Source organism: Diadema antillarum, unplaced genomic scaffold, assembly GCF_040938485.1.
Source record: "Diadema antillarum isolate AM-2024a unplaced genomic scaffold, OU_Dant_1.0 seq00001137_RagTag, whole genome shotgun sequence".
Classification (NCBI taxonomy): domain Eukaryota; kingdom Metazoa; phylum Echinodermata; class Echinoidea; order Diadematoida; family Diadematidae; genus Diadema; species Diadema antillarum.
Window position 1 is genome coordinate 320,495 of NW_027271949.1, and position 12,572 is coordinate 333,066.

The following is a 12,572-nucleotide window of genomic DNA, read 5'->3' on the forward strand; positions in this document are numbered from 1 at the left end:
TTCTAACCTGATTTCGATTCCGTTTGCTTTATGTGATGGCACTAGGTGAGGGCTTCAAAACTTTACACAGAATTTTGACCTTTGCCTTCTTTGACCTTTGACCTTGATTTTTGACCTGCATTGTACATTGGCTATAAAATGCTACTCCTTCGCCATTTCTAACCCGATTTCGATTCCGTTTGCTTTATGTGATGGCACTAGGTGAGGGCTTCAAAACTTTTACACAGAATTTTGACCTTTGACTTCTTTGACCTTTGACCTTGATTTTTTACCTATATTGCACATTTTGCTACAAAATGCTACTTCCGGCGGGGACATATATTACGCACCGCGTAATTTCTACTTTTCCTTGTTGGTATGGATATAATTCTTGAATCATACCTGTCATCAGGTAATGTTGGCTACATTGATGCGATGGTAATGGTGGTGGTTTATAGCAAAGAAACAGAACACATCAAATTTTAGTCATCATCTCTCTATCCAGTTAAACAGTTCAGTTGTATTCTGCTTAAATACAATGTACCCTTAAGGGGAGAGAGTGAGACAATTTTGTTTTGTGGTCTCCCAAAGAGATAATTGGAAACTTACGGTTAATGACATCTCCTTTAGGGGATCCACGGGAAGGTTGCATCAAGGTTGAATTTGTCAGATGATTGTCAATCCCTGAGGTTCATGTGTATTCAGTTATTTTTGGTGGCAAGCAGTGCATATTCAGTATTTGTTATTAGTGATTTCCCTCAATACATGCATACAAAATTCTATTATAGTGGAACACATTTTTATGTCTTTATCCATCAAATGGCATCAATATGATAGGAAGTGTACGTTGTACCATGGTTCTTTTAAGCAGATTTTTGTTTTGATTGTTTTGTTTTGTTTTGTTTTGTTTTGTTTGTTTTTTGAGACTTAAGTGATGATTCCAGACGTACAACTTATTCTTTGTTTTACCAAAATTATGTTGAATATGTGTACAAATGTATGCTGTAATGAAATCCATGTGTATATTTTATATACGCATTTCATTATAACAGACAGAGAGAGAGAGAGAGAGTGAAAGAGTACAAAGAGACAAGGGTGAACGTAACTCTGTGTATAAAGGTTGATATTTAATAAATTGTCACCCACAGCGCTCTACCATGTTAATGACATGATCATGACTTGCTTTGTGATTACTATAATCGTATGTTAAAAAAATGCAATGCACACTTATGATGCACAGGAGTTACCACATGTAGGGGTGCAAAGTATATGTTACAATGAAGCATAATTGCAAAACATAGGGCAGGGCAGAAATATACCTATACATCATTCTTACCCTTGTCTCTCTGTACGAGCTCAAAAGCTCTGGGCAGAAAACCAGTGATACCACATACATGTATATATGGGTGAGAATTTTGAACGATGTATAATTGCTAATCTTCACACCTTATGACTTATGGGGGGAGGGCTGGGGCTAGGGGGCTTGCCCCCCCCCCCCCCCCCCCACACACACACACACACTTTTTTTGCACCATACAAAGGAATACATAAGTTGTCACCGCTTTGGGCCTCCCCCCACTGTTTTTATCCCGGAAGTGCGCAAGCGGCACTAGGAAGAAATAGACAGAAAGCTTGAAGTGTTAGCACGGTAAGGCTTTGTTTTTGCGCTGAAGGCCTTTTTTTTTTTTTGCTTTTTTGCTTGTTGGCTGATGAAACCCGGAAGAGGCACCATACAGAACTGCAGAAGTTGTGCTGAAGACCTTTTTTTTTTCGCTTGTTAGCTGATGAAACCCAGAAGTGGCACCACAAGTATGAAGTGGCCCCCCCCCCCCCCACCTTTATGTCCATGACAATTTCAGCAACCGCCTATGATGTAGACAATCCGACCAAGAGGGAACATTTATCTCAAAAGTATATGCTCAAAATAATATGCTTAGAGCAATAGTTTCATAATTTCCAAGGTGGTATGTGATCATGATGTGCAGACAGCTTAAAATTTACTTACTCTATAAATATCGCCAAATACTGAAAAACAAGTTGTAGATTAATGGAAATTTATGTAATCTGTCATTTGTGTGCAATTTAAATATTTTCTGATGAGGTTTGGGAGACAATCTGCACTGTTAAAGGTTCTCATAATTTTGCTCACATAATAATTATGTTCAGTCTGACAAAAGAAATATCTGATAATTACTATCATATCATTGTATGACAAGTTAATATTACTTGAAAATATTACTAAATCATCAAGTCTCTCTTACCCCAAAGCAAATAACATTCAGCATTTAATCTAACTGCAATAAGAAGGTAAAATGTTTTGCTCATGGATGTGCATTTGTAGAAGAAGTCCATGAATTACATATTAGAAGATAGAGGAACAGTGTCACTTTTTAGTGACAGATGCTCCCCATGTATATCTTTTGAGTAAGGTAAATTGAGTAAGGAAACTCTCATCTCAAAAGGAACACATCCATTTTTGGTCTGTATCACAGATGTTCCCTGCAATTGTCATATTTTCTATGCCCTGGTACACTCTTATTTTTCCCTTTACCACAATTTCTCTAATTCTTTCTGTAGCCTGAACATGCTGTGGCCACCAAGAAAAAAAGAAAAAGTCCAATCCAAAAAGTGCTATGCAATCACAGTCGGAATATATTGAAAGGAAAAAGTGGAATTGAGGGAAGAAGTCTAGTAATGTGCAAGAGGTAAGAAGGAAATGTAAAAGTGAAAAAAAAAAAGATGTGGGAGAAGTTGAGTGAAAATGAGAAGGAATGAAGAAGGGATCGAGCTGCACTCCTGTTATATGTCACACGAGAAAAGCAGTGCAAGTGCGCTCCTGTGGTAACAAAGCCCTGTGGAGGGGCAGTTTTTGTTTGTTTTTTCCGAAATTTCATCATATGCGAACAAAATAATGCAGTATATGATGAAAACATGCAAACCCTGCATATACTGTATCATATGTTATTTTTTACACTCATCATTCGCTGAAAAGCAATGTTAATTCACAGTTTTATCTCATAAATTTTGTTTAAATGTTACACCCAAAAGACAGAGAGATCATCAAGTTGTTTGTGCTTTTATGAAGTGCTTTCAAGAAAGTGTTTAGCAAAAGAGTAATATTTCAACAGAAATAACGAATTTGGTTGAATATTCAGTCGTCTACCATTACCTACAGGTAAACAATACAAAGTTAATATTCTGTCCACACATACACATAGCCCTTTGCATATTTCATTCCAATTCTGAACTGAATCAGATCGTAAAAATCTATGTCAACCCTAGTCCCAAGGGAGGGACCCCCCCCCCCCCGACGTTTCGCGTGATTATTCCACAATGCGTGATGCTCTCGCTTCAACATTTTATGACTTTTTTCTTTCAAGTATCGCTCAATTTGTTGCTCCCGGGTATACCGTTTTGAAGCCACGCCCCTTTGAAAAAAATTCATCTACCCCAAAATTGCTCAAAAACATGATTTTATGTACAAATCCAATGTTAATTGTGTTTTTGCAATTCATTCATATAGAAATAAATATTTTTACTTTCAATGGCTGATAATGACTTATTTTAGCCTGATTATGCTTTAAAAAGTTTCTGCGACAAATTTTGACGAAAAAACCCCCGCAAAAACAAAAAGTAAAAAACAAAGAAATACATAAGAAATTCAATAAACAATAAAATACATGACAAATAATTATGAAGCCAAATTTTTGCCTCATGTAGTAATCTGTAATGAGTATGCTACTCGATCTTTTCATGTTTTCATGCTTTTTTTCATGAAAATATTGTTATTTTCTTGTTAAAAAATAGTTGTTACCATGGCAACAGCTAGTAACATTCGGAAATTGTGATTTTTAATTTGATTAAAGAAATACATAGCTGTATGTTTATATTGACATATATTGGAAGTTACGGCATGTTTTTATGATGTTTAATGAAGAATACGTGTCCTTCTGAAGAAAATAATTTGTTGCCATGGCTAAAGATGTCATTTAGAAATATGGCAAAAGATGGATTCATGTTCGGCACCCCCAAAATAGTAGTCCCCTTCCTGGACTGTATTCGTAGCGGTATGGCATCACATGCAGTGTGTGCCCACCAAGGATGTTAAAATCAGCGATCCTCGGGAGTACCAACTGGTGGAGTGTGGCAATCAGCGGTTGGGCGCATTGTGCAGGGTGCATGCATGTATGCATGTGTCAGTGTGGGGAATGCGGATTATTAAAATCGTCCAGTATCTGGACTACCAAAATAGGGGAAATAACACACAAAAAAATCGAACTGTACAGAAATTTATTATTCATTGATTTATTTTATTCTTTATTTCATTTTAACAGAAAACTTATTTTTCTTTAATAGGCAGTTTTTGTCATGTTGCTATAGCAACGAAAATGATGCAGGATGACCATAGTCGAAAAAAGCTGATAATCATGATAGTAAATTGTAACAAATATTCTACTCGATCTTGTCATGTTTTCATGCTTTTTGATGAAAATAATACTGTTTTCTTTACAAATATAGTTGTTGCCATGGAAACCGTCATTGCTATGAGGTAACCATGACATTCAGAAATGGTGAATTTAAGTTTGATTTATGTTTATATTGACATATTGAGAAAATAATTTGTTGCCATGGCAACAGTATTATTGTTGAGGATATTAAAAAGAATACTTGTATGTTCACCAAAAATTAGAAGTCCTGGAGCTTTAATTTTTTTTATTTATAGGCATTTTTTTGCATAAATTAGCATAAATTAACTAATATAAAATACATAAATTAAAATTCGAAAAATCTTTACTATACAGTCTTGTAGATTACATTTACCTTAGTGCAAATTTTCGCAAGGATCCCGCGATCCACGACCGAGATCTGAAGGGGGGGGGGGGGGGGAAGACTTCATAGCTCTTCAGGCAGACCCAATCTTGAATTACCAAGCGGACCGATTCTTCAACCCTTTATGTGCATATTTCTTTTTTGGGTAGAGAGTTATGAATAATAACCAGCCGTGTGCCTCAGCTGGATCATCTAATTAGATCATGTAACGGTTGATTGATTAGGGTAATGTTTTGTGAGAGATGTCACCAATACATATGTATATATATTTCAAGTTACGCACTGTTTTCTCTTTGGTCATATTAACATATTTATACACAATATGTATTTCTATGTTGTGTGTGTGTCTGTCTGTGTCTATTTGTGTCTGTGTGTGTGTGTGTGTGTGTGTGTGCACTTGCCCATGGTGTAAAACAAGGACACACATTCAAACTTTACATTTAAACCGAGGACACACAGAGATCCGAGGACGTCCTCGGTACGCAGACCATTCCAAACGGTCTGCTTTTGCATGCTTTTGCATGCAGGGGTACATGTTTGTAGGTCCTCGATTAGCAATATTGTAATAAGTCCTCGGTTGGATGATAATATACGAATGAGTCCTCGGTTGACAAGAGTCCTACTGACACACAGGTCCTCGGTTATGTGATAACATTCTAACGGGTAAAACAGGTCCTCGGTTTCCACCATATGCATACTATGTGACTGTGTGTTTGTGTGTACAAACATGGACCTACATGTACGGTACAAAGCATCAACAGATGTGTCCAGTTGCAAAAGCCCCTCCTGATTGGAGTACGTGTATACTATCTTGCACCTTTTTAGAGTACTTCTGTGATGGACTCTAAGATACATATGTTTGAAGGAAATTACATGAGTGCATATTTGCAGCCTAAAACATTCTCTACAGTCTGTCTAACAGAAACCTTATGCTGCTCCTTGTGTGTACTAGGAGGCAGATGACACCCGTCTGCATGTCCAGGATGCCCTGTTCCAGATGGCAGAGGCATATAAAGGGGTGGAAGAACCCCTCATCAAGGTGATGGAGATGCTTATCATGGCCAACATTGAGAAGGTACAATGTAGGGTTTTACAGATTGTGTCTTTGCCTTAAGAACTTCAAGCCCACAGGCATGATAATTTTGTTTTTGTTGTTTGCTATGGCCCTGTTGCCATAGCAATGGCAAATTTTCAAAAAATCACACAAAATGTTGTGGATCGACCTACTCTCAGTTTTAAGGCAATTCAGCTGAAATTTCACACATGTCATCAATGTAATGTGCAGCTTATTGATGGAGGCAGACTTAACCAGAAGAAGGAGAAGAAGAAGAAGAAACTCACTCAAATTTTTAGCACTTGACTTGAGATATGGTACATGTAACTAATTTTTAAATGAGCAAATCTCATCTGTATTCAACGATGCATCGCTATGGTAAAAATTTTTTTTAAAGATAAAATCATGCAAAATTATTGCTGGTTGAGCCAACTCCCTCAGTGTTACATGTAGGTGGGGGTATTAATCACATTGAGTTCTAGTTCTAGTTCTTTTTTTTAAAGATAATTTTTTTGTTAAGTTAATTTTTTGAGTGGATATCCCCTTTAAGTAATAGCATCATCCTAATGGACACCTGAACAATGAATACCCACAAACACATACATATACATATTCCATGCGTCGCTGGGGTGACAAGACATCGTATCTACAAAATGTCAAATGTTCAGGAGAGCCAAAAAACATGGCGGCCAAAGCACTATAGTGAATGGGATAGCCTTTCCTTTGACATGCCATGGTGGCTTCATTTTTGGAGTAAGACAGTTGGGATTTGGCCAGAACATCACTTAACCCATTATTTGACCATTAATCCAAAAAAGCCATTTTCACCAAAATTTCAGATACAAGGTCTTGTCACCCCAGCAACGACAAATATATACAGAAGTATATACACACTTGGTGATTCTATCCTTCTATGAAGAGTGCTCGATATCCTCAAAGGAAGACATTTAGACAGAAGTATTGGAACAAGTTCACTCGGTTAACAGCAGGTTCATCCATATTTATTGCTACTCGGAGTTTCATGCCACCTCCATGAGGCGCAATCGTCAGGCAATGATTAAATACATTAAATACATTTTGCATGATGTATTTAATCATTGCCTGACGATTGCGCCTCATGGAGGTGGCATGAAACTCCGAGTAGCAATAAATACGGATGAACCTGCTGTCAACCGAGTGAACTTGTTCCAATACTTCTACAGAAGTATATATATATTTATCGTCGCTGGGGTATACAGGGTATATACAGTGTATATAAACAGTATATCAGGAGTCAACAACACTAATTGTCTCTCTGATGGCCTGTTAGGGCCACTAAAATCTCTAAATCAGACATTTTGGTTGCCCAAAATAAGAGGAAATATTAAAAAAAAAAAAATCATTTTGAATCCCAACCCACCAAATTTGACTGCCAAAAGATAAAGTTTTTGAATGATTGTTGGCCAGTCATCACATTTTAGTTGTGCCAGGCAATTGCCGATCTCAAGCCTTGTCTGTCGTTAAAGTGTAAATATCGATATATGATTTACATTCCTGCATATTATTTTGTATGTTAAGTGAATTTTCTAGGTTGTAGAAGTAAGTTGTGTAAGAAACCAAAACAAAAGTTTAAGAGGAACATTATAAGAAGTGACTTTCTGTTGTGCTTTAAGGCCCTGTCACACCTTTCCGGGCAAGCCTTGCGTGCGACTTGCGAAGAACAATTTTTGCTACATGGAGGTCCCCACAGATGACCCACACATGACAGTACCTAGCACGTGTCTCACCCGTAGTTACCCGGAGTTGCGCGCGCATGTCCTATTTACCCGCAGCCAAGTTTAGGCCCCGTCACACCTTTCAGGCAAGCTGCGCAGGTTGGTTGTATGTGGGGATTTTCCAGTACACAGGACAATTTTTGCAGGCGGGCAAAGATTTGGACGAGTTTCGCAGGTGTCTTACCTGCTGGACCCATGCTACTTACGTTCTACTCACATGTATTCTGTGTTACCTGCGTGTCAGGCGCGTGGGTAGCGAGTAAGGGCTAACAACTCGGTGAAGGAATCCCTCTGAAGGAATTTGATATGGCAGAAGTCCCACATAATGTTATAATCTTGGCGCAGCCGACTCTCAACTTACCAGCAGAAAGGCAGTAACTGACCCTCAGCATGCACGCAATTTGCTCGTATAGCTCGCTCCACGTCCGTAGGAGTGACCAGCTACATGGATATTGGCAGTTTCGTCACCATTCCTTGCCAGTAAAACACCCCTATTATGCTTGTAGAATGCCCGCAGGTGACACGGGCTTCCGGCGCAGAAGCATGGAACCACAGGCAGCTTCCATACTTCAAGGGGGGGTGACTTCAACTGTTCCTGTACATCTGCAGGCAATCCCCGCGACCCACCCGGAAAAAGTTTTGGTCATGCTCAAAACTTGACTGCAGGTAAATTAGACTTGCGTGCGCACCTCCGGGCAACTATGGGCGAGATACGCGCTAGGTACTGTCAGGTGTGGGCCATGGTCCGGATACGTAGCAAAAATTTTTCCCCGCAAGTCAACCCACAAGGCTTCCTCAGACACGGTGTGACAAGGCCTTGAGCATGCTCAAAACTCGTTCCGGGTGAGTCACGTTGGGGTTGCCCGCAGAGATACGTGCAGAACACCAATAGGAGGCCCTTAGCGGCAGCACGTCACAGGCAACTCCCATGCAGGTACTTCGTAGCTGTAACGTAGGTACTTCGCAGTCCCTGTATGTTGCTTGTAACTGAAAACGGATCGGTTTCGAAGCTCTCACGCAGGTCACAAGGAATACATGCAAGTAGCCGGTAAGACGCAAGTAAGGAACTCGCCAACATCCTTGTCCGCCTTCAGAAAATTCTCCTGTGTGCTGGAAAATCCCTACTCACAATAAGCCCCCGTAGCTTATCTGGAAAAGTGTGACAGGGCGTTTAGATTCAGAATTTGCCAATCATAGGGCACACTTGTCTATAAACATGTATGTATACATAATATTTCTTTCTCGAATTATTGCACTTACACATAGCCTGAGCCTCAAGCAAGAATGGCAGCAGTTCACTATGCTGCAACTGTGTTTCCAAGCCACCACGTTCCGTCTAGATATGTCTTGCTGCTTGCTACAGGTGATAGGTAAGTCCAAAGAGTTGTCAACAATGTGAGTATTCATCAGTGTATCATGGTTTTTGTTACCAGCACAGTTTAACACCATATTTTAAGGGTCTGACATACTGATCAAATGTCATAATACAATAACTTATTAAATGGCCATCAAAATATGTACATGTATGTTAGACATTTGCTTTTGTTTATCCCATTGGGGAAGTAATGCTCATTTCTGCAGGTGAATGGCAATAATGTACTATGCAACTGATTGACAAATTGCCCTACATCGACATAATTAGATAATGTACTTATTTACATTTTTAGTATGTTTCTTGTGATGCTATTTCCTGATGCTGAAGCAGAATTAACTCTTTATTTGCCATGATGGAAACCCCCTGTGTGCCACATTATTCTGAGACACGAAGGTAGTCATGCTTTGAGAAAGAATTCTGTTTTTCCAATCTATATAACTTCTACAAATTTCTGTTAAGCTGGACATGTAGTGAGCAAAGTTGGAGAGGAATGCCAAGCTTTGCTTTGATATAAATTGTTTGACAAATCTATTTTTAATTTTTCTTTTGAATGACCAGATACTACATTACTGTAAAGGCATGACTTTTGCACATAAAACCGTGACAGAAAGTTAGAATTTACACGCAAATTTAGTTGGGAACACCGCTTGATAGTCAATCAACACATAGAATGCAAGCTGTATGTGAGAGGAACAAAAGCGCGAGAAACGCTTTCATTGTACTGTGGCATTAGGCGATTTATCGATCGGTTTGGGCGGCTTTGTGCGTTTGAGCAGAATATGCGAAGTTGGCACGCCGTCGACCGAGTTGGACGTGCGAACGTGGCACATAAAGAGTTTTTAAAAATGGATATTGAATATGCAGGAATACAACCAAAAAGAGTGATTGCATAGGCAAGAAAATCAATAAAAATAAAATGTTATCAGATTGTTGGTTTGTGGAAATATGCAAAAAATTATCATATCTAACTGCCATACATGTATGTCAAGTTTCATCTTCTTTAACTCTTCATGTGCCATGTTCGCATGCCCGACTCAGTCGACGGCATGCCAACTTCGCATATTCTGCTCAAACGCACAAAGCCGCCCAAACCAATTGATAGATAGCCAAATGTCACAGTACAGTGAAAGCGTTTCTCGCGATTCCATTCCTGTCACATGTAGCTCGCATTTTATGTGGTGATTGGCTATCAAGTGGTGTTCCCAACTGGATTTGTGAGTAAATTCTAAGTTTCAGACACTGTTTTGTGTGCAAATGTCATGCCTCTACAATAATGTAGTTACTGGTCATTTAAAAGAAAAACGATTATAGATCTGCCATACAATTTACATCAAAGGAAAGCTTGGCATTTTCTCTACAACTTTGCTTATTACATGATCAGGGTAACAAAAATCTAGTATTTAACATACATAGATTTGAAAAGCAGAATGTTCCCCCAAAACATGCCTACATTGTACGTTGCTGTCTCAGAATAATGTGGCACACAGGAGGTTTACACCATGGCACATAAAGAGTTAAGAGCTATGTTCAGTTGAAAGTCATTGTCATCTTTTAACCAAACTCTACAAGAATCATTTTAAGGAGCATGGGATGCAGAGTTGTTGAAAAGAGCCTCACAAGTTAAAATGTAAATTTCAAATATTTTCTTGTCCATATCCTCGAGATTACAGCCAAAACATATTGTTACTTAGCTGCTTTAGAGCAGGGAGGTTATAGAGAATGAGTGGAATCTCTTCCCAATTTGTGTAGTTCTATAGTATGGCAATGAAGTGCTTAGCATTCCACTGGCTTTGATGTTCCATGCTCGAAGCCACTCTTCCATAGATTTTTTTTACATGGAGACCAAACAGAGGTTCTTGATTGTAACAGTTTTAAGCTCTATTTCAGAGGAATTGTTGAAATCCTGTACAGAACTTTCTGGTAGTATATTTATGGAATAAATGCTTTTAGTTTTTCTTCAAATCCTCTTGTTATCTATACCCAGGACTGAAAAAAGAATATTAGCATGTTATAAAAAGTTAACATTTAACCATCTTGCGCACATTTGTGCATAATTTTGTTCACCAAGTTAAGTACCTGAATGTGAAATCTTTCGGATTATATGATTGGCTAATGCATCTTTCTGTGTGTTTAATAGCATTATAAAGAACTACAAATCTTTTAGTGGTTATTGGTCATGTGTCTTGTTCTCTACACACTAAATAATTACTGCCAAAAATATTGAATGGGACAGCGAACTGCTGCTCACTTAGTTTGTTGTGCTTGAGGAATGGTGCATACTTTTTAACTGAAATGCTGCTCTGGAGCTCCAAGCACCATAGAGCATGGGTAGAAAGGAGAGACTCTTGTTTCTTCTCCTTTTTTAATACAATGTACCTCCATGTTTAGAATAACAACAAGTTTATTGAAGAGATGCCTTACTTGGGTATCAAGTTTTGAGTGGGTAGCAATGACAGGACTTAACAGTTTCATCTTTTCATTTGAAGTGCACAGTCTGACTTGTCAGGAATCATTCTTGAAGGCAAAGGATGCAAAATTACTCAAATCCTGTGATTGGTGCCTACTTCGGCAGGTCCATCATAGGACCCGTACGAAAAACTGCCACCGATTCATAGTTGATAATAAGAAATCAACAACTATAAAATCAAGATGAGTGGATATACACGTGTACATGTAGGAGATAGATGCTTCCACTGTTCGTATTCTTGCTGTATCAGACGTGTCGCTTACCGAAGACAATAGTCTCGCTGCATCAGATGTTTAGTGTAACAATAAAAACAATAGCTGCATCCTCCGCCTAGATTATAGGCTATATTTCCCCCATATTTTTGCAAATTCGTAATCTATTTTCATGAAACTTTGTTTGTGCAAGTATTACCAGATTAAGATTCTCCAAGGTAAGTTTTGGGCTTAGGGTCAGAGTTCATATAAAAATTCTAACATTTCTTTGTTTATGTCCATATTTCGGAATTGGCTCAAGATATCTTCAAGAAAATTAGTACGTATGTACATGTATTGCCTAACATTGATTCTCTTTGGAAGTTTGTGGTTACATGCTCAAAGGTCAAGGGTCAAAGGTTAGGTCTGAATGCCCAAATTACACTGTTTTGTGCTAGAATGCACTTTCTTTCCATACCATGGAAATGAATGGAATACATACACTTACAATAAGTAACCCTGGTATATACATGTACGTGGGTACTGCACAGTGATTGCATATTAAAGGCAATTTTAAGGAAATTGAGTCAGAGGTCAAGTGAAAATGCTAAAATTTCACATGTTTTCCATATTTTGAAAGATGCTCAAAATGTTGTCATGAAAATCAGTGTATGATTACCAGACAATGATTATTTTCCAATCATGTGATACTGTCATCTCACATTGGCAATATGGACTGTAGACCTATAGGGAGAATAATGCGATATGATGGACGCATACCAGTCACTATAGCAAATTTTCCAGTGTTTTTTTAATTGTTTACTTGGACAAGAAAATAATTTCTTTTCAATGGAAAGATTAATCATACCATGTTGTTTGGCAAAACTTCAGGAAGTCATACAGTATTATAAGCAGTATGCAT

At 38.3% G+C, this 12,572-nt stretch overlaps 1 pseudogene; it reads left to right on the forward strand.

Annotated features, from left to right (window-relative positions):
• The window catches only part of LOC139744120 (proteasome adapter and scaffold protein ECM29-like), a 394,771-nt pseudogene that overhangs the window by 79,477 nt on the left and 302,722 nt on the right, over positions 1–12,572 (forward strand).